Source organism: Podarcis vaucheri (assembly GCF_965113315.1).
Source record: "Podarcis vaucheri genome assembly, chromosome: 4".
In the NCBI taxonomy this organism is placed as follows: domain Eukaryota; kingdom Metazoa; phylum Chordata; class Lepidosauria; order Squamata; family Lacertidae; genus Podarcis; species Podarcis vaucheri.
The window spans coordinates 10884391-10907118 of record NC_138762.1 but is presented as its reverse complement, the minus strand read 5'-3'; the positions used below and the strand labels follow the sequence as shown (position 1 = coordinate 10907118).

The window sequence follows — 22728 nt, the reverse complement described above, 5'->3', positions numbered from 1 at the left end:
GGTTTCCACTGATGGATTCTGCCCAAACATACAGCTTTCCAAACTATATACCGTATTTTTCGCTCTATAAGACACACCAGACCATAAGACGCACCTAGTTTTTGGAGGAGGAAAACAAGAAAAAAATATTCTGAATCCCAGAAGCCTGAACAGCAAGAGGGATCACTGTGCAGTGAAAGCAGCGATCCCTTTTGCTGTTCTGGCTTCTGGGATAGCTGCGCAGCCTGCATTCGCTCCATAAGACACACACACATTTCTCCTTACTTTTTAGGAGGGGAAAAGTGAGTCTTATGGAGCAAAAAATATGGTAGTTAATATTGGGTCCCCCCCCCATTGTGCATTTTCTGCTTTTCTTTCTTGTTAATGTTAATTTGGCCAAATAACCAATGAATTTGGACTGTGCAATCTGTCCAGCACCTTAAAAATCACCCAGACTGGAATGACACTGACAGTCCACCTGCAACTTGCAAGGCTCTGGTGCAAGAATAAAAAATTGCGCCCCGTTTTGAAGCACAAAGTGGTATCAAGCAGTCAGGATACAGGCATGAGCCTAGGTGGAGAAAAGTAAGAATTGATACCCGAGGAGGTTTGGGGGTCGACTCAGGACAACAAAGCGAGGGGTTTTGCAAGGAATCTCATATTAATTTGAAGCAAAGCAGCCTACTGTCTTCTGCGAATATCCTGCCTTAAGAATTTGATGCCCTCTAAATATAAAAGAATTGGTTATATGGAGGACTATGAAAGTTATTCATTTTTCTATTCATTTCCATAGAAATAAGCTGCAGTTTTCATCAGCCTTCCATTTCCAGACATGAAAAGTCCTCATTGTATGTCTTTCTGCTTCACAAAGCAGGGGTGGGAGGGGGGCATGAATTGCAAATTCGAGAGACTGTGCAAGCCCCAGCCAGCTAATCCAAAAAGGTTCATAACAGGCCCAAGAGAACAGCATAAATGTTTGCGCCGAAGCCTCGGATAAAACCGCTGGCTGCTTCTGAAGCCCAGTGCAACAGTTTAAGTGAATGCAGATTGTTACAACTGGAAAGTTTAAAACCTTGGCCAGATATTTTATTCAGGCTCCCGGTCATGTGAATACTGCAACTGCCAGAGCAGAATCCCCAATTTGCAAAAATAAAAGAGTATACATTTTTGCACTTGCACTCATCACAGCAGTACAAGCTCACGGCGGAAGAAAAATAAATGAACACATTCCCCAAGAGGAACCTCGATGGCCACACTGCCTGCCTACCACAGAATATTGAGCAAGAAGGAGTCTTTATGCACTCAAGTAATGAGGCCTCCAGCGTCTTCTCCATTTCTCAAGGTTTCAGGGCTTGGGAAACTTTTGCTTCTATGGAAGGCCATTGACCTACAATGGTGGCCGCAGAAAACAGCAGCTGGAATTTGCAGGTGAATAAGCCCAAGCACTGGGACGCGGCTGGTGCTGTGGGTCAAACCACAGAGCCTAGGACTTGCCGATCAGAAGGTTGGCGGTTTGAATCCCCGCAACAGGGTGAGCTCCCGTTGCTCGGTCCCTGCTCCTGCCATCCTAGCAGTTCGAAGTTCAAGTAGATCAATAAGTACCGTTCCAGCGGGAAGGTAAACGCCGTTTCCGTGTGCTGCTCTGGTTCGCCAGAAGCGGCTTAGTCATGCTGGCCACATGACCCAGAAGCTGTACGCCGGCTCCCTCAGCCAGTAAAGCGAGATGAGCGCCGCAACCCCAGAGTATGTTTAGATCACGAGGACATTAGGGGAGCTGGCTGTACTGGATCCGGCCAATGGCCTCCCCAGCCCAGCACCCTGTTCTCATACTGGTCCTCCAGATCCCTGTGAAAACCCCAAAAGCAGGAGCTGAACAAAGCAGCCGTCTCCCCAACCACAATTCCCAGGCAACTGGTATTCAGAGGCAGACTCTGTCCAACAGTGAAGGGTAGAGAATAGCCATATGCCCAACTCGCAAGCTTAACATATAAGATAAGAGAACAAGAACAAGTATGTTTAAAGAAGATTGGAAACCGTTTATTGAGTACATGGGAAATAATTGTGTACGGCTGAAAACACTGGCAGCATCAAGGTAAATTCAACAGTGTGAACAAGTTTTGATGGATGCAATGATGGAATACTGAATGGTACGGTTTTTGTAAAATATGCAGGGATTGGTGATATATAAAATGAACCATGGAAATACAGTGGTACCTCATGTTACAGACGCTTCAGGTTACAGATGCTTCAGGTTACAGACTCCGCTAACCCAGAAATAGTACTGTTAAATAGTGGGTAGACATAGCCTACTCAGAGATGCTGGAGTCGCTCATTAATGATCACCAGTGTCGAAGCAATGATTCTTCAACATCAACTTCGCTGGACTAGTCATGTTGTGCGGATGCCTGATGATCGTCTTCCAAAGCAACTACAGTGGTACCTCGGGTTACAGATGCTTCAGGTTACAGACTCCGCTAACCCAGAAATAGTACCTCAGGTTAAGAACTTTGCTTCAGGATGAGAACAGAAATCGCGTGGTGGCAGCGGGAGGCCCCATTAGCTAAAGTGGTACCTCAGGTTAAGAACAGTTTCAGGTTAAGAACGGACCTCCGGAACGAATTAAGTTCTTAACCAGAGGTACCACTGTTGAAGAAGGGAAGTCACTGATATCTTAAGGATGTAAAAATTTGCATTTTAAATTGAAAAACAGAAAATTTCACAAAAATTATATACAAAAAAAGAGAGAATGGCTAGAATATGACTCTAGACTGAATCCAAATTAAGCATATAAACATGAAAAAAGATTATTGGTATTAGTATTTGCTACATGAATTTAGCTCACAGCTAACAAGCCCCACATCTCACCCTTTCTCTCCACAGTAGGCTTGTATGGTGGTACCTCAGCTTACATACACTTCAGGTTACAGACTCCACTAACCCAGAAATAGTGCTTCAGGTTAAGAACTTTGCTTCAGAATGAGAACAGAAATCGTGCTCCAGTGGTGTGGTGGCAGTGGGAGGCCCCATTAGCTAAAGTAGTGCTTCAGGTTAAGAACAGACCTCCGGAACGAATTAAGTACTTAACGCGAGGTACCACTGTATTTCTTTACGCCATAAGGAAGTGTCGGGAGGGAGATTCCAATCATTTATTTGTTAATTTGCCCAGCCCCGGCTGCAAATATTGCCGTTCCGATCTGCAGAAAAGCAGAGACTGCCTGGAGGATCCCCATTCCCTCCTCCTAGTCAAACACATGTCAACAAAGATGGAAACTCACAGTGTACACAAGAGGGACAGGTTCTCTGTGTGCCCTCTTCCCTCCCACGTTGTAAAACACAGGACAGTCCACCACGCTGAGTCACTGCATTCTTCCACTCGTTCATGGGAAATGTTATCTTTTTTAAGAGCACACCCCGAGCTCAGGGTGTTTCCAGATCAATAAGAACGGCACTGAACAAACTCACGGCGCCCTGTTTCCAAACAGAGCAAAGCACACATATACACACAGAAGCTAATAGCCAAAGCCTCTCGGTTGCTAAAAACATGTCGTAATTCGTAGTGATGGGAGAAAGATAAGCTTCATCAGATAAGTCTCAGGAAAGACTGAGGGAAAGCTGAAAAATTCTCCCCCAACTTCTAAAGTAGCGCTTTTGGTTAGTTTGGTTTTTGAGCAGAGTTTGGGAAACAATGGCTAACTTCCACCACAGACTCGCTAGATTAAGGTTACCAGATTTTGTTCAATGAATCCGGGGACACTATAACAGGTGGACGGGGTATAAATGATAAATAATAATTATTATTATTATTATTATTATTATTATTATTATTTTCAACTTCAATGGATTTTGTATGGGGACTAATTTGGAAATCCGGGGACTGTCTGGTAACCTAAGGCTAGATGCAAAACAGAGGTTTGTTGCAATGTTTTGAGGCACTCACAATTGCAGTTCCCACACACGCCGGAGCAAATTGGTGTGCCCAGAGAAAAAAACGAGAAGTTTCAGCCCGGCAGAAACTCCCAAAAAATAAACTTGACACACAGAGGATAGATAAAGTGGAAAGAGCAACGTTTTTCAGTGCAGGTGTCGCTGAGGGTTAAACCACAGAGCCTAGGACTTGCCGATCAGAAGGTCGGCGGTTCGAATCCCCGCAATGGGGTGAGCTCCCGTTGCTCGGTCCCTGCACCTGCCAACCTAGCAGTTCGAAAGCATGTCAAAGTGCAAGTAGATAAATAGGTACCGCTCCGGCGGGAAGGTAAACGGCGTTTCCGTGTGCTGCTCTGGTTCACCAGAAGCAGCTTAGTCATGCTGGCCACATGACCCGGTAGCTGTACGCCGGCTCCCTCGGCCAGTAAAGCGAGATGAGCGCCACAACCCCAGAGTCGGTCACGACTGGACCTAATGGTCAGGGGTCCCTTTACCTTGTAACAGAAGAACTTGTGGACATCCAAGGAAGCTAAAGGTTGGAAGATTTCAAAGAAGGCTGATCGCTGAAGAATTGATGCTTTTGAATTATGGTGCTGGAGGAGACTCTTGAGAGTCCCATGGTCTGCAAGAAGATCAAACCAATCCATTCTGAAGGAAATCAGCCCTGAGTGCTCACTGGAAGGACAGATCCTGAAACTGAGGCTCCAATACTTTGGCCACCTCATGAGAAGAGAAGACTCCCTGGAAAAGACCCTGATGTTGGGAAAGATGGAGGGCACAAGGAGAAGGGGATGACAGAGGACGAGATGGTTGGACAGTGTTCTCGAAGCTACCAGCATGAGTTTGACCAAACTGCGGGAGGCAGTGGAAGACAGGAGTGCCTGGCGTGCTCTGGTCCAGGGGGTCACGAAAAGTCAGACATGACTAAACGACTAAACAACAACAACAACAAAAGCAAGTACTTCTTTCTGCAGTGTGCATTTAAACTACGGAACTTGCTTCCATGAGAGACAGTGGTGGCTTGATGGCGTCGCTCTGCCTCCATGGTCAGTCATGCTTTTGGGTACCAGTTTCTGGAAGCCACAGGGGCACAGAATGCTCTTGGGCTCAGGTCATGCTTTCAGACTTCCCAGAGGAATCATCAATCCCTCTGAGGAGAGGATGCTAAACTAGACGGGCCATGGGCCTGATCCACCAGCCTCTTCTTGCATGTCGAGACCCCGAAGCCACCCCCTCGTTGAGAGTTAACACACACAAGGAAACGGGTACTAGGTTAATGGTTTGGGGCAAATTTGGCCACAACTTTATTGATTACAGAATGTGAGCGGTATTGGCTTAGGCACTGAATGGACCCGACTATATCTGACTCCTGCCAGATGCGCAGGAAGTCCGGTAAGGGTAAACCACCGGAAGGGGGAGCCCTGTCAATGCAGACCAACTCGAGCTCCCCCTGGTTTTCCCGTCGGGGTCGTGTCATGGCCCTAGCCCCCGACCGGGGCTTCGGACAAGATCAGCACTCCCGGATTCCTTTAATGGAATATCCTTAAGCTTGGAGGGGCAGGTGATGGCCACACCTTCCCCCCAATAACAAGGTCAAACAATGCCTAACTGCAACCCTAACAAGGCTGTGACGATTGCTACGAAGTAGGCGAAAACCAAATTTTGTTGTTGCTTAGTTGTGTCCGACTCTTCGTGAACCCAAGGACCAGAGCACGCCAGGCACTCCTGTCTTCCACTGCCTCCCGCAGTTTGGTCAAACTCATGCTGGTCGCTTCGAGAACACTGTCCAACCATCTCATCCTCCGTCGTCCCCTTCTCCTTGCGCCCTCCATCTTTCCCAACATCAGGGTCTTTTCCAGGGAGTCTTCTCTTCTCATGAGGTGACCAAAAGTGCCAATTTGCTGACTGGAAAAATTCCTACCAGGCCCCTTAACGGCGACCAACCAAGGTCCATAGCAAGCCCAGTGCCTAAAACCTGCAAATTAGGGAGGGAGGGTGATTGAGGAAGCGAGCCAAAGAGGAAGCCCTCCAGCTCGCACCTCTGATTAAATGGTCCTGGCCACGCCCCCCGTCAGCGGATTGGCTGGCCGGGCTCTGACGTGGCCAGGATCCCCCAGGCAATGCCCCGCCCCCGGAGGGGAGTGGGTGGCCACGCGGTCCACCGCAACTCCTCCCCACAGGGAAGTGGAGCGGATTTATGTTCTGAATTAGACCTCATGCTTGAGATCTGTGCCCTGGAGCTAGGAGAGGAGACTGAGACACGATCACCATCTTCGAATATCTCCAGGGTTGCCATATGGAAGATGGAGCAAGCTTGTTGTCTCCTGCTCTAGAGTCTATGACTTGAACCGATGGGTTCAAGTTATAAGGAAGGAGATCCCGCCTCATCTTTCTGACAGTGAGAGGAACAGACTCCCTCAGGAAGTGGTGGACTCTCCTTCCTTGGAGGTTTCCAAGCAGAGGTTTGGTGGCCATCTGTCCTGGATGCTTGACCTGAGATTCCAGCATTGCAGGGGGTTGGACTAGATGACCCCAGGGGGTCCCTTCCAACTCTAAGATTCTAGGATCAAGGCAGAGAACTTTCACAATGTAAAGTGGGAAGGGCTGGCTGGAGCTGGTGGAAATCGTAGTCCAAAACACCTTGAGGACAAGGGCTGGCACGGATTTTCCCTCACCCAGCAAGAACGAAACTTGAAAAGGAGCAAGTACAGTTTTACCTTGCTTCTCGAATGCCTTAGTACTCGCATGTTTTGGCTCCCGAACGCTGCAAACCCGGAAGTATGCTTCCCTGTTTGAGAACATTTTCCATAAGCCAATCATCCGACGCGGCTTCCGCTTGACTGGAGGAAGTTCCTACAGCCAATCGGAAGCCGTGCCTTGGCTTTCGAACCGTTTCGGAAGACGAATGGACTCCCGGAACGGATTAAGTTCGAGAACCAAGTGTTATAGAAATTACCAGGGGGGGGGGCATGTCTTTAAGGTTGTTAAATGTTACAAATATTATGCATAAATGTATCCTTTCGACTTGGCAGCTCAGGGAAGTTACCTAGCTTTAACAATCATCCTTTGCCAGTTTCCTCCATGTATACACACCGCCTACCCCAGGAAGTGCCCAGAGGTGACAATTGCTGAGCTGATTGTTGGCAGAGGAAAGCCTAATCCCACCCCCAGACTTGCCAAGGGGTCCAGACGTGCAAAGGAAGTTCTCTTGTACTTTGGGTGGTGGGACTTCAGAGGTCTTTGCCTATGCTCATCTTATTATACCTGGGTCTTGCCCTGACATGTCTGCTTATGCTAATCTTGTACCAAGGACTTGTCTGGACATATTTGCCAAGGTTAAACCAGTGTAAACCCTGTCTACCCCTCCCCTTTTGTGACACGTCAGTGATGTATCAATGATGCTGTACGAACTACCGTATTTTTCGCTCTATAACACGCAACAGACCATAACACGCAAGTAGTTTTTAGAGGAGGAAAACAAGAAAAAAAATATTCTAAACGAAATAGTGGATATATGATTTTTGTGGTTCATGCTGTGGCCACAGACATGTGATCTGACAGTGAGTTTGGAGTAACCCAATGCAAAAATCCTGAGGATCCATGTGGATCCATGCTTTGTAACCATGGAGGAGGGAAGGAAGGGGAACCATGGATCCTCTGCTCACGACTGCAGCAGATCCCCCCCGCCACCCGCAGGCATTCGCTCCATAACACACACAGACATTTCCCTTTACTTTCTAGGAGGAAAAAAGTGAGTGTCATGGTGCAAAAAATACGGTATATTCTGGGATATGGTGGGAAACTTAAAAAGTCCTTGTCACCCCATCCTCGGGGTTCAAAATTCCTCTTTGAACCTGTTGCACATTAAACTTTGGTTACAGCTATTTGCTCCGGTTGGTGGCTGGACTCCTTCCTTTATTCTGCAGGGACCCGTGGGCTCTGCCCAACGAGCTGGGTGACTGAGCAGCCTTGCACCTAGATTTTTCCATAACACAAGGTACCACTGTACAAAATCAGGACTCCCCAGCCTATATCAGAGCCCCAAAATAGCATGAAAAAACACACATTTTCAAGAAGGGAGAGGATTTTGTGCCCCATCCAAACTGGATCGTTGCGGCTGGGCCAGTGATGCAGGAAAGCTAGGCTGATTCTCAATATCCTCACCCTCATCTGACTTTTCCCTCTTTTAAACAATGGCTGTCTAGACCGCGGGCTTTAAAATTGGCACCTATTCCACAGGACAGAGGTGCCGTGTTCATATTTTCTGCATAACTGGTTGAAATTGCCCACTGAACCTCTCCATGCCACCCCCAGCCGCTGAATCGCTGTGCTGGGAACAAGCTCGCCTGGGGATTTAAGCCTGTTACATTTCTGTGTTTAGCCATAAAAAGAAAAACAGCAAACCATCATTTACTGGTCCTGTGAAAGTATCACTAGCCAGCTCAGGAGCTAAGCCTGCCACACCCAAGAGGTGATGTTTTCGGAGAGTAGCAACATAAGAAAATTGTTTGGCAAAGGTGTCGGCCGTCCCAGAGGTGTTTGCTCCTCTGAATGGTTCAATAATGTATTGACATTGGACAATTCTTTTTTCTTTTTAAATCCTGGCCAAAGGTAGTATGTTCACTTTAAAGGAACTTTCTGCCATAGAGGTCAGTCACTCTGGCTGTGGTGGAACAAGCCACAACCTGGGAACACTGGGGTAACTCTTGTAAATAAAAGGGTGCACTTTAATTAACCTCATGTTTGTCTAGACTTCCTGATGAGCTATACTCAGTATTAGAAATTCAACTTCGTTGGACTGGGTCATGGTCGTTCGGATGTCTGATTATCGTGTTCTAAAGCAACTACAGTGGTACCTCAGGTTAAGTACTTAATTTGTTCTGGAGGTCCGTTGTTAACCTGAAACTGTTCTTAACCTGAAGCACCACTTTAGCTAATGGGGCCACCTGCTGCTGCGCCGCCGCCGCCACACAATTTCTTTTCTCATCCTGAAGCAAAGTTCTTAACCCGAGGTACTATTTCTGGGTAAGTGGAGTGTGTAACCTGAAGTGTATGTATCCTGAAGCGTCTGTAACCCGAGGTACCACTGTACTCAAAGAAACTTAAAAATAGAAAGTGTGATCCTGGTGGTCAACAAAAGAGATTTAAAGACTCTCTCAAGGCAAATCTTTAAAAATGTAGTAGGAACACTGACAACTGGGAAACACTGGTCTGCGACCTCTCCAGTTGGAGAACAGCCTTTACACCAAAGGTGTCATGGGCTTTGAAGACACTCAAACTCAGGACAAAAGGGAAAAAGGTGCTAAGAGGAAGGCACGCTTGGCAAACCCTCACTGTGATCAAACTCCTGCCCGGAAACCCATGTCCCCACTGTGGAAGGATGTGTGGATCCAGAATTGGCCTCCACAGTCACTTATGGACTCATTGTTAAAACTGTGTTTATGGAAGACAATCTTACTCAGCTACGAGGGATCGCCAAAGAAGAAGAAGACAAGCTAAACAGCTCCTTAAGGCAGGGTTACAGTCGCCAAAACAGTATGCATAGTTGCCATTTTGGGACCAGACGGCTCAAAAGTCGTATTTTTCAATAAGGCTTTTTGGTTCCTGAAATTCGTTCTGATTGCTCAGATAAAATGTCAAGGATAGAAGGCTACAGGGTGTGTTTTTAATGTGTGAAAACAGACAAGATCCAAGGATTCCCGGGCATGCAGCTCCAGATGGTGGAGACATCAGGTACCACTTAATCGCAAGTGGCCGATAAAAAGGTAAAGGGACCCCTGACCATTAAGTCCAGTTGTGACCGACTCTGGGGTTGTGGCGCTCATCTTGCTTTATTGGCCGAGGGAGCCAGCGTTTGTCCGCAGACAGCTTCTGGGTCCTGTGGACAGCAGGACTAAGCCGCTTCTGGCGAACCAGAGCAGCGCACGGAAACGCCGTTTACCTTCCCGCCGGAGCGGTACCTATTTATCTACTTGCACTCTGACGTGCTTTCAAACTGCTAGGTTGGCAGGAGCAGGGACCGAGCAACAGGAGCTAATTCCGTTGCGGGGATTCAAACCGCCGACCTTCTGATCAGCAAGTCCTAGGCTCTGTGGTTTAGCCCACAGTGCCACCCGCGTCCCAAGTGGCCGATAGCCAGGTGCAAATGTGCCTTGCAAATTTCAAATGCTGGCTATACCTGTTGGTGCATACTACTTTTCCCTATTTTTTATTTTTTTTTAGATATATAGTGAAGAGTTGTTGCTGCTTAAATGAATCTGATTTTTAAAACACCAGTTAATTATATTAAGTGCCCATCTACAACACACACACAGGTTCATATTTGTCCATACTATGGGGTTATTTTAGAGTACCCACACAGGATCTCTTCCAACTGACTCAAGAAGCCTTCTCTCTAGTTAAGGCTTCCTTCCTGCATAAAAGATTGAACTACTGGGGATGGGTGGGGGAGAATATCTGTCTTGAAGTCAAGCGTTTTTAAAAAACAGCACTATGGGTCACATACTGTATTTTATTATTGTGGAAGGAGATGAATATTTATGACTCTGGCAACCGCAAAGCACAGACATTTATTTCCAGCCTTGCAAGAGCACAGTAATTGCCAGCCCTTGCTTCTAGAAAGTTCTTGCCATCTAAAGCAGGGATGGGCAAATTAAGGCCCAGGGGTCGGATTCTGGCCCAATCGCCTTCTAAATCCGTCCTGCGGACGGTCCGGGAATCAGCGTGTTTTTACATGGGTAGAATGTGTCCTTTTATTTAAAATGCATCTCTGGGTTATTTGTGGAGCATAGGAATTCGTTGTTTTCCCCCCAAAATATAGTCCGGCCCCTCACAAGGTCTGAGGGACGGTAGACCGGCCCACGGCTGAAAAAGGTTGCTGACCCCTGATCTAAAGCCACTCTGCTTTGTGCAAGGGGTCCCAGGAGGTCACTGGTGTGGCACCCATGGGTGCCAGCATTTCCAGCAACCGCATAGTGCCCATGAAATGTCTCAGGAAGTTATCACCTCAAGAATCACAGGACTGTGGAGTTGGAAGGGACCCCTACAGCCATCTACCGTATTTTTCGCACCATAGGACGCACTTTTTCCCTCCTAAAAAGCAAGGGAAAATGTGTGTGCGTCCTATGGAACGAATGCAGGGGGGAGGCAGGGGGGAAAAGCCCCCAAGAGCCGCACACAAGCTCCGTGCGCTCTTGTGGGCTTTTCCACAGGAGGGAGAAGGGACTGACTGATGGCATCAGTCCCTTCTCCCACCTCCCAGAAAAGCCAGGAAAAGCCGCGATCTCTTTAAAGGGGTTGCGCGGCTTCTGCGGGCTTTTGCGAGAGGTGAGGGAATCCCCCCACCTCCCAGGAAAGCCAGGAGAAGCCGTGCAGCCCTTTTAAAGTGCGCGCGGCTTCTGCCAGTTTTGTGGGAGGTGGGGGAATCCCCCCACCTCCCAGAAAAAGGTGGGGGGATTCCCCCACCTCCCACAAAAGGCAGGAGAAGCTGCGATCTCTTTAAAGGGGTTGCGCGGCTTCTGTGGGCTTTTGGGAGAGGTGAGGGAATCCCCCCACCTCCCAGTAAAGCCAGGAAAGCCCTGCGCAGCGTCTCCCAGCAAGGAGAGGCTGCATGGGGCTAAAGGGGAATCCAAAACAGTGAGTGGGATCCATCCCGCTCGCTGCCTCGGCTTGTTCCATAGCTGCACGCAACCCCTCCGGCAGGGAGAGGTTGTGCGCAGCCTATACACTGCTCTTTGGGGCTGGGGGGGGGAGATATTTTTTCTTGAATTCCCCCCCTAAAAACTGGGTGCGCCCTATGGTCCTGTGCGCCCTATGGTGCGAAAAATATGGTAGTCTAGCCCCCTGCAATGCAGGCATCCCAGCTAGATCACGAATGACAGGTGGCAATGTGACCTCTGCGTTTAAAAACCTCCAAGGAAGGGACTGTTTGCGATCAGAGATTCTTAGAAGACTGGAGTAAATATATGAACTATCTGAAAAGTAATTGTGATGAACAGATTACGCTAGTAGGACTGCTAGAAGTTTTGTAAGGTGGATTATTTGAAATACTGCAAGAAAGACTATGAAGAGAATTATTAGTTCAGGATAATTAAATGTAATATAGAAATTAAGAAATGCAGAATAAGTGATAAAGAACAGAAAATCATCAGAGGTATTGACGGAAGTCTAAAATATTGTATAAGAAGAGAAGATATGTTGTATGACTGTTGGAACTGATATGTTAAAAAATCAATAAATATATATATAAAAGGTGAAGGGACCCCTGACCATTAGGTCCAGTCGTGACCAACTCTGGGGTTGCGGCGCTCATCTCGCTTTATTGGCCAAGGGAGCCAGAGTACAACTTCCGGGTCATGTGGCCAGCATGACTAAGCCGCTTCTGGCGAACCAGAGCAGCGCACGGAAACGCTGTTTACCTTCCCGCCGGAGTGGTACCTATTTATCTACTTGCACTTTGTGCTTTTGAACTGCTAGGTTGGCAGGAGCAGGGACTGAGCAACGGGAGCTCACCCCGTCACGGGGATTCAAACCGCCGACCTTCTGATCGGCAAGTCCTAGGCTCGGTGGTTTAACCAACAGTGAAGGGACTGTTTGCATTTCCTTCTTGCACTGCCTTGGCTTCTGCTACATTCAACACAATCCCTTTTCACTGGATGCCAGAATTGGACAACCACCGTCTCTTCCAGTCTGAACAGAGGTAAAATAAGAATAATAACAATAACAATTCAGAAAGTTTGAAAGTTAGAGGCAGAATAGTTTTTCTAATAACCACCTCCGGCATAGCAAAGCTGTTAAGCGCATAATACATCCATGAAATCGCCAGCTTTTCCACCTTGGCGCAGGCGGAAAACGACTTTAGCAGTGAGGTTGCCCACTTTTGGGGGCCAAGGAGCACATCCACAAAGGGACAAAACTGTCGTGGACACCACACACAGAGAGCCCGTGATGCATTGGCTACAAAGGATGCTTCTTTCGCATGCAAATTCAGCAAAGGAGGAGCGGAGTCGTAGGCCACCACCCTAAAAGGTGCTGATCTGAATTTCTTTCTCTCCCCCCCCCATGCCACCAAGATAACTATACGGCATGCCAGTGTTTTGTGAATTAAAATCAGAAGCAGAAAGACTTCTGGGAAAAGATTTATAATGAACTGAAAAAAATGTTGAAATATACATTTATTAAGAAACCAGAGGCCTTTCTTCTTGGAATAATAGGTTTGGAATTGCCCAAGAAAGATGTTAAATTATTTTTGTATGCCACAACGGCCGCCCGAATATTACTTGCCAAAAATTGGAAAACACAAGAACTACCAACAGTGGAAGATTGGCAGATGAAGATGATGGGCTTTTCGGAGCTAGCTGACCTGCCTGGAAGAATCCGCGACCAGAAAGAAGAGGAGTTTCACGAGGACCGGAGGAAATTTAAGGACTATTTGAATAAATATTGTAATATAAAAAATTAGAAATTACTTGAAAGAAACAAATAGGCCTAGGATTAAACTAAGTTATAATTAAATAAATGGGATTTAGAATGTTAAGAAAAGTGAATAAGGTGGACTATAATTGGAAATTGTTTTAGTTTAATAATGATATTGGAAAGCTGTTACTTTTAATTACAAGGAAACTAAGAAGGGAGGGATTTGAGGAAGTCAACCAAGTTGTTTAAAAGGTTGGATTTGTGAAGAACTAAGTTTGTTGTTATTGTTTATCTGTTTATTGTCCCGTCCCCCCCCCTTTTTCTTTTTCTGTTTTCGCGTATCATTTTGCTTTGTGCTTTGTTTTATCATCGTGGAAAATCTAATAAGAAGTTATTTAAAATAAAAATAAAAATCAGGAGGTGCACTCAAGGGAAGATGGGAGGAAGCGTGAGCAGAAGAACAGCAACTCATACAGAGATCCAGCTCCGAGAGGCGGAATTCCACCGTCGCTCCCAACACAGAGTGAGACGTCAGCACAATTGCCTGAACTCATAAGCAACTCAGTGGAAGCAGGATTGCAAGAGATCTCCCAGGAGCCTCTAATTAAATTCCCGTCTCACGACACCCTGGCAGCTCTGTCTAAGTGACATATGTGCAGCAGGATACAGGAATAAGTCTCATCTCTATTCTCAGACCCCCATATCGATACACACAAAACACACACACACATACCAGAGATGGGAACCTCAGGTTTGGGCAATTGCAATGCTGTCTACTCGCCCCAAGCCAAGAGTCACATCAATTGCTTTGCCCAGTTTTGCCTCCTGACTTGTGCCCTCCCCACTTGAAGATTCCCTACGAGCAGTGTTAGAAATTAGCCAGGCGCCAGGCGCATTTTGCTACTGGCACGGGTTCAGTGCCGGATTTATGTATAAGCTAAACAAGCTACAGCTTAGGGTCCCACTCTCTTGGGGGCCCCCCAAAAAATTAAAGGAAAAAACCCACTGGATGTACATTTCCATAATGTAAGATAAAAAACAAATAAAATAAAACCTACATCCAGCAACAGTGTTTTGTGTTGCGTAGGCTCCTATGATGTAAGTCATGGGCCCCGCCTGCTCGCCTGCTCCCCAAAATATCACCGGTTTGCTCTTTTCTATAAATAGGGTGCCTCCATTCTGCATGGACTGGTTGCACGGCAACGTGTGCAAATGGCTTGAGATACCTATTAAATTGAGATACCGTAAATTACCATACAGTGGTGCCTCGGGTTACATACGCTTCAGGTTACACACTCCACTAAGCCAGAAATACTGCTTCAGGATAAGAACAGAAATCGTGCTCCGGCGGCGCGGCAGCAGCAGGATGCCCCATTAGCTAACGTGGTGCTTCAGGTTAAGAACAGTTTCAGGTTAAGTACGGATCTCCGGAACGAATTAAGTACTTAACCCGAGGTACCACTGTATAGCATATATTCAATGCAAAAAAACAGCGACAATTTGTTGTTGACAAAGGACAGCTGGACATATAAAGGGCCCCATTACCTTCAGTAGCTTAGGGCCTCATCAAAGCTATATCTGGCCCTGCACGGGTTCAATTGCGATGATGTGGAGATTTCTGGGCACCAGGTCGGCGACCCCAGTTTATAAACCTCTGCCTTAATCCATATACAGTCATACCTCGGGTTGAAGTAGCTTCGGGTTGAGCATTTTCGGGTTGCGCTCCGTGGTGAACCGGAAGTAACGGAGCGTGTTACTTCCAGGTTTCGCCGCTCACGCATGCACAGACGCTCAAAATGACGTCACGCGCATGTGCGGAAGCGGCGAGTCGTGACCCGCGCATGCGCAGACACGGGTTGCGTTCGCTTCGGGATGAGAACAGGGCTCCGGAACGGATCCTGTTCACATCCAGAGGTACCACTGTAGTTAACAACATTTCCATTTCCGCTGTGTGCATCTTTCCTTCTCGCATACTGGGACAAGAGAGCTGTTGTAAGAGTAAGCTGCAGTCAAGCAATGCAGTTGGGATCATGGAATCGTAGGATTGTAGAATCTAGTAAAGGCATCCCCAAATTCAGCCCTCTAGCTGTTTGCGGACTACAATTCCCATCATGCCTGACCCCTGGTCCTGTTAGCTAGGGATGATGGGAGTTGTAGTCCTAAATCAGCTGGAGGGTCGAGTTTGATCTAGCCCAAGCCCTGACAAATAGACATTCCGTTAGGGCGATTGCAACCTAGATTTCAGGTGCTTTTTGGTACCTAGCTTATATATCTGAGTTTCTAACACTGCCTTGGGAGCAGGGGATTGGTTCCCCACTCTGCTCTAGGGGTTATACAATGAGGTCTCCGCTCCTCACTTCCTGTCTGATCCCTTTAACCAGGGGTCTGCAACCTTTAAGGCAAAAAGAGCCACTTGGACCCGTTTCTGAAGGGGGAAAAAATGGGAGCCGCAAAACTTGTCATTATAAAAATAACTTTTTTGTCACTTTTTTATTATTTCTTTGTTTGGCCCCTCAGAATTACTCCTCCTCATAGAAATAAACGTTAAATTAACAAGTTACCTTTTTTTTGTGTGTGTGTTCTTCACTCCCCTTCAAAACAGTGACCAGCGTACATGCCCCCTTTCAATGCAGTGACCAGCGTACATGCCCCTTACAATGTAGCAGGCGGGCGGGAAGGTGACGTCAGGACAGTGCGTGACTAACGCACGCACCGCCCCCATGCGATGTCACAGCCAGTACAGCGCCCGCCACAGTGGGGAGTGTCGGGGCGCACAATGCGCCTCCTCCCCTCGCTAGTATCCGCACACTGGGTCCTTTCCTCCCGGAAAAAAAAAACAGACAAGGAAACCTTTTATGAACTGAAAGTTGTTACCCTCTGACTGTTGACCACGAAGGCTCCTTGCAATTACTCTGCTGTGATCAGGGTGGATAAAAATCAATGGTTAAAAAAATAATAATCAGATTTTTATTTATTTGAATCGGATTTTTTAAAAATTAAATCAGATTTTTTAAAAATTAAATCGGATTTTAAAAATTAAATGCTTTTGGAGAGAAAATCTTTCTAAAGATAGTTTTCTATTTAAGTTACATTATAGTCCAAAGGCTATTCATCAGGAAATAAGGATTTGCTTTAAGTTTTTCATGTGTGCTAAAACTCAGTCTAAGTTTTGTGGGTTTTTAAAAATTGTTTAACCACATCAGTTAACAAACATGGATACATATGCTATAATGTTATTGTTTCAGTTAAATAAATTGTTTAAATTACTATTAAGGAAATGATTGTTTTTCTCCTTCCAGCGGAAAAGTTGTCCAAACATAAACAGTTAACTTCTTAAACCTCACAACAATTTCATAATTATCTGTCCCTATGCATTTCTAACAGTATAATCAAATCAGTAATTTTTGATATAACTGTAAAAGCTACTCTGAAAAGTTATTATTCCAAAAATGAAACCTTCATCTGGTTGTAAATATTCAGATTACACTAGCAAGAATGAGTCTTTCTGTAAAAAGAAATTATTTAAATCAAGTCTTACTGATTTAAATCGATTTTATTGAAATCAAATCCACCCTGGCGGCGAGGAATGCACTCTGCCAGTGCTCAGAGGCACTTTCATCTTTTCTAACTTCATGTCCTCCAGCAATAAAATTGCATGTCAGGGCTGACCCACAGACACACCCATCAGCCAACATACTGAATATTCCTCAACTGGGGTGGGGGTGGAGGTGGGGCATCAGATCAGAAGCGAAGTGAAACGCATTTAATTTGCAATGGATTTTGCGCATGTTTCCTCCCTTGATACCGTATTTTTTGCTCCATAACACTCACTTTTTTCCTCCTAGAAAGTAAGGGGAAATGTCTGTGCGTGTTATGGAGCGAATGCCTATGGATGGCGGGGGGATCTGCTGCAGTCGTGAGCAGAGGATCCATGGTTCCCCTTCCTTCCCTCCTCCGTGGCTTGCTTTGCTCACTTTGAAACAGCAAAGTGGGAGAAGAGCTGCTTAGGGGGGAGAATAGAGGGACAGAGAGCCTGGTTACAATGCACGGATCCACATGGATCCTCAGGATTTTTGCACTGGGTCACCCCAGATTCACCATCAGATCACATAGCATGTCCATGGCTACAGCTTGCACCAAAAAAATCACACACCCACTATTGCCTGGGGCCGCAGTGGTGCAAAAACGTGGTTACAAAGCATGGATCCACATGGATCCTCAGGATTTTTGCATTGGGCTACCCCAAACTCACCGTCAGATCACATGTCTGTGGCCACAGCATGAACCACAAAAATCATACATCCACTGTTTCGTTTAGAATATTTTTTTTCTTGTTTTCCTCCTCTAAAAACTATGTGCGTGTTATGGTCGGGTGCGTGTTATAGAGCGAAAAATACGGTACATCATCAAGCAATGACTTGCATGTGCCAACAGGGCCAGAGACCCCGTCTTAAAAGCATCCCGTCTGCATTTAATGGGAAGATTGGAGAATGCCAAGCTAGCAGAATAGAGAGCGTGGCTCAGAGCTGCATACACACCTTATATTTAAAGCATATGACTCCCCCCACCCCCCGGGCCCAAGAATCTTGGGAACTGTAGTTTGCACCCGCACAGCGCTACAGTTCCCAGCACCCTCAAGGCACTACTGTTCCCAGCATTTTCTGGGGGGAAGCCATGAAAGGCAAATGTGTTTCAAAACTGCTTTCAATGTATCCAGAGCGCACACAAGCCAGGAATGCAGATTGCCTGCTTGCCTCGGAAAGAAAAATAAATTCTGGATCGTCTCAAGTCATGTGAAAGGACAGGAAGTGGTCTGGTGGGTTTTCAGAGGAAAACCCCCGAGGAAAGCTTTGAGTTGGGCAAAAAGAGAACGAAAGCAGAGAGTTGATAATGCTTGGAACAGAGAAACTGCAAAACCCCTGTTAAGTAGGTTAAGGTAAAGGTAAAGGAACCCCTGACCATTAGGTCCGGTCGTGGCTGACTCTGGGGTTGCGGCACTCATCTCACTTTATTGGCCGAGGGAGCCGACGTACAGCTTCCGGGTCATGTGGCCAGCATGACTAAGCCACTTCTGGTGAACCAGAGCAGCGCATGGAAACACCGTTTACCTTCCCGCTGGAGCGGTACCTATTTATCTACTTGCACTTTGAGGTGCTTTCAAACTGCTAGGTTGGCAGGAGCAGGGACCGAGCAACGGGAGCTCACCCCATCACGGGGATTCGAACCGCCGACCTTCTGATCAGCAAGTCCTAGGCTCTGTGGTTTAACCCACAGCGCCACCTGCGTAGGATGCCATATATGAGGATGCTTAATTTCTTGAGAGTCACACCCTTTGCTCAGGAGGAGATTCTTCCACAAGCCAGACATCATCTAGTCTAAAATCACCAGTTAGAGGTGGAGGGGGAGAGAATAACTCTATATATGCCTTTTATTATTTAGGAGAGAACCCTGATTTTGTTTTTTTAACTCCCAGGGCTCTCTTTTGAGACACAATCCCTCTATCACAAGGACTAGAAACTCGACTTCCAGGACCTGCACAGAGTACAGTAGGAAACACTGGGATAGATATAAGATACCGTATTTTTCGCTCAATAAGACGCACCAGACCATATGACGCACCTAGTTTTTGGAGGAGGAAAACAAGGGGGAAAAATATTCTGAATCTCAGAAGCCAGAGCAAGAGGGATCGCTGCACAGCGAAAGCAGCGATCCCTTTTGCTGTTCTGGCTTCTGGGATAGCTGCACAGCCTGCATTCGCTCCATAAGACGCACACACATTTCCCCTTACTTTTTAGAAGGGGAAAAGTGAGTCTTATAGAGCAAAAAATACGGTATATGTTCAAAAATACAGTAAAGGGTCTCTATCTATGCTGGCATTTGATTGACGTTGGAGAGAAATCGAATTGAGAAACAAGATGAAGGGTGCTATTTGATATACGAATGTAGTAGATAAAATGCAAAGAAATATATAACAATAAGAGTACATTCATCTGTAAAAAAAAGGATTCTACAACGTGATTGACAGGAAGTTTGTAGTGTTGGTATATATATGATCTGGGAATAGTTTTGTGTTTTTCTTTTTAGATATATAAATTTTGTATATAAACTTTGTATACATGTTGGAAGTTATGCTATAAATAAGATATGCAATGTAATAAGAGAATGTATACAGATGTAAAATAAGATGGTTAATAAAGTGTGTGTTTTTTTAAAAAGGAAACACTGGTCTGTGGATTAAACGCATGGGAGGTATTTATTAAATAGGGAGGGCTGTGACTTAATGCTGCAGGCATTGATTCAATCTTTTCTGTTGCCTTGCAGTTATTTTACTATCAAAACACACTCTTTAGAGACAGATATGCCCTGTAGCTTCTAACAAAAGTAGGCTCATAATCGCCTAAGACAACAATTCGGTTCACATATCCGTATGCTGCTTCCGCCCCCCCAACAAAAAAACCACCCCAATTTTACTTTGCATGCAGATGCAAGGGGGTTACGCTAGATGACCCAGTGGCGTAGCGTGGGGGGTGCAGGGGGGCCGGCCGCACCAGGTGCAACATCTGGGGGTTAGGGTTAGGGGGCGCAAATCCACGGGTTAGGGGGCACAAATTACTTGCCTTGCCCCTGGTGCTGACAACCCACGCTACGCCACTGAGATGACCACTGGTGTCCCTTCCAACTCTACAATTCTAAGGCAAGCAAACAAGCTAGACCCTTTCTGACTTTCTTTTTCCTTTCTCCTCCTGTGAAGAGGCTGCACCCTAATGTTGTGTTTTAACCTTGTTTTTGAATTGTATTTTAATCAACTTGTTTTGATTATTGGTTGTTAGCCGCCCTGAGCCCGGTCTTGGCTGGGGAGAGCGGGGTATAAATAAAATTTATTTGTATTTTTATTATTTATTATTATTATTATTATTAGCAGAAACAGCTTCCAGGATAGGGGTTTATCATTTAGAATACGTCTTCATCCGGAAAAGCACCATGTTAGCTACTCTGTATAAAAGGTGATTTTAAAAAATGCTTTTGAACGAAAGGAACGTGATGTTGATTGGGGGACAGAGGACAGTGGCAGGTGAACTCAACCTGAACACCTGGAGACAATTGTTACATAACGCGCCTCATCCAGACGATACAGGACTTTTTCTGCCCAGGAGGAAGCAAAATCGACCCCCTGGAAACTCACTGCAATTCAGGGAAGCACAGAGCGTGTCGAAGACCTCAGAGTTTTGAGGGGAAAGCGATCTAAAACGAAGCATGTTCCCAAAACCGCAGGTGTGTTTGTGTGGTTTTTGCGCGTGCACAAACGAACAGCAGTGCAAAGAGATCGCAGGATCCCAGTTGCAAGCCTTCTGCTCTTCCTCCTGCAAGGAGAGCTTGCTCGAGAGTAAAGCCCCACTGGACCCAGCAGAACTTCCTTCCAGGTAGATGGATTCCTCTTACCGATTGCTGACCGCCTTCCTCTTAATCAATCAATCAATCAATCAATCATCACCAAGCAAGCATGCACCAATATCCTAGTCACAAGACTTTAAAGCAAAAAGGGAAGGATGTTTTGTTTTCTGTGGGCAAGGAAGTCTCTCCATCCTCTCCCCTCATCAGCCCAACATCTGCATCCTCCCCGCTTTCCAAAGAACAGAAAACGAAAGGCGAATGCGTCTCCGCAAACCCCGCGCTTTTCCCATTCGCTTTGTCTGCGTGTGCGCGCATGCACACATGCAAGATGCGCGCAGATGCAGGAGATTTTCTGCGGGTCCAGAGGGGGAAGAGAGAGCAGTCCCATGGCATTGACACGGGGGAGTGGGGGGCTGCTGCAAAGCTCACACACACCGCATGCACAAGAGGGAAACCGGATTCACTCCGGATTCACCCTGCCCTGCCCGCTTTCCCTTACCTTCCTCCCAGGAAAGGCAGCTCCTGCAGAATCTGGTCTCTTTTCTCCTGAGCTCCCCTCTCTCCAGGACTTTGCTTGCACGGGGCGGGGCTTCGGGAGGCAATGGGCGGGGCATGGGGAGGGGGAGGGGCTGCAGCCCGCGCATGCGCCTGGCGCGCGGCAGCGGCGGTGCGTGGGAGGGTTTCCATTCACAGAACTCGTTCATTCAGTCCTTTGCTTGGAGAAAGTAACTCCGTGGGGTTTTTAACTTAGGCACGTGCAAGAGCGGGTCGCCCAGGGACTCTTAAGGGTACGCTCCTTCCTCGGGCTGCTTTTACTCGCGAGTAAGCCCTGCTTAGATCCCGAGGATGTCACGTAGCAATATTACCACCTTCCACAGAATCGATTGCATTGAATTCTTCCGCGGAATTTATGAATTGCATAAAGAACTTTCGTTTGCCTTTCCGGATAGAATGCCCTGGCTCCCACCAGTGGAATCGTAGGATTGTAGAGTTAAAGGCAGGCATAGGCAAACTTGGCCCTCCAGATGTTTTGGGACTACAACTCCCATCATCACTCCCTGGTCAGCAGACAAGTAATTTGGTGAATGCGGATCAGCTGATCTCTTTAGCTGAGCTGCACAGATCAGACAAGGCAGGGCTGTGTGTTTGTTCACATGTAAGCGTGTGCATAGGTGAATGTGGCCCTTTCAAGCTTTTTAAAAAAGGGTTAACTAACCCTGATTTAGGGATGTCATTGAATGGACCCTGAAGAAGTTGTATTCTTTTACCTGGTCCTGTTAGCTAGGGATGATGGGAGTTGTAGTCCCAAAACATCCGGAGGGCTTAGTTTGCCTATGCCTGGTTAAAGCTATGGTTTTCCCAGTAGTGATGTACAGAAGTGAGAGCTGGACCATAAAGAAGGCTAGTCGCCGAAGAATTGATGCATTCGAATTCTGGTGCTGGAGGAGACTCCTGAGAGTCCCATGGACTGCAAGAAGATCAAACCTATCCATTCTGAAGGAAATCAGCCCTGAGTGCTCACTGGAAGGACAGATCCTGAAGCTGAAGCTCCAAGACTTTGGCCACCTCATGAGAAGAGAAGACTCCCTGGAAAAGACCCTGATGTTGGGAAAGATGGAGGGCACAAGAAGGGGGGGACGACAGAGGACGAGATGGTGGGACAGTGTTCTCAAAGCTACCAGCATGAGTTTAACCAAACTGCGGGAGGCAGTGGAAAACAGGAGTGCCTGGCGTGCTCTGGTCCATGGGGTCAGGAAGAGTCGGACACGACTAAATGACATTGTTCAGCAAGAGTCAGAGTCAGGCCACCATCCTTTCACTGTGCATTGCTGCAGAGGTTTCTCCACCCATACCAGTTACTTTAAAAAGAAAAAAAAAGAAAGCAAAACCAGCAACACTGTACCATGTATTTTGTTGCATTCATCTATTAGAAATACGCCCTGTGTAAACACACAAACTCCATTTGCAATGACGACATCCTTTATTATTGTGCAGCTCGATGTTATCTTTGTATGGCTT

At 46.6% G+C, this 22728-nt stretch overlaps 1 protein-coding gene across 1 annotated transcript in view; it reads right to left on the bottom strand.

Moving 5' to 3' along the window:
- CAPN5 (calpain 5) overlaps positions 1–21312 on the bottom strand; it is a 90136-nt gene extending 68824 nt beyond the window's left edge. Inside the window, exon 1 of the mRNA XM_082219336.1 lies at positions 21209–21312. The gene's annotated coding sequence lies outside the window, so the exon portion shown is untranslated. The remainder of the gene's footprint in view (positions 1–21208) is intronic.
- Positions 21313–22728: the final 1416 nt, after the last annotated feature.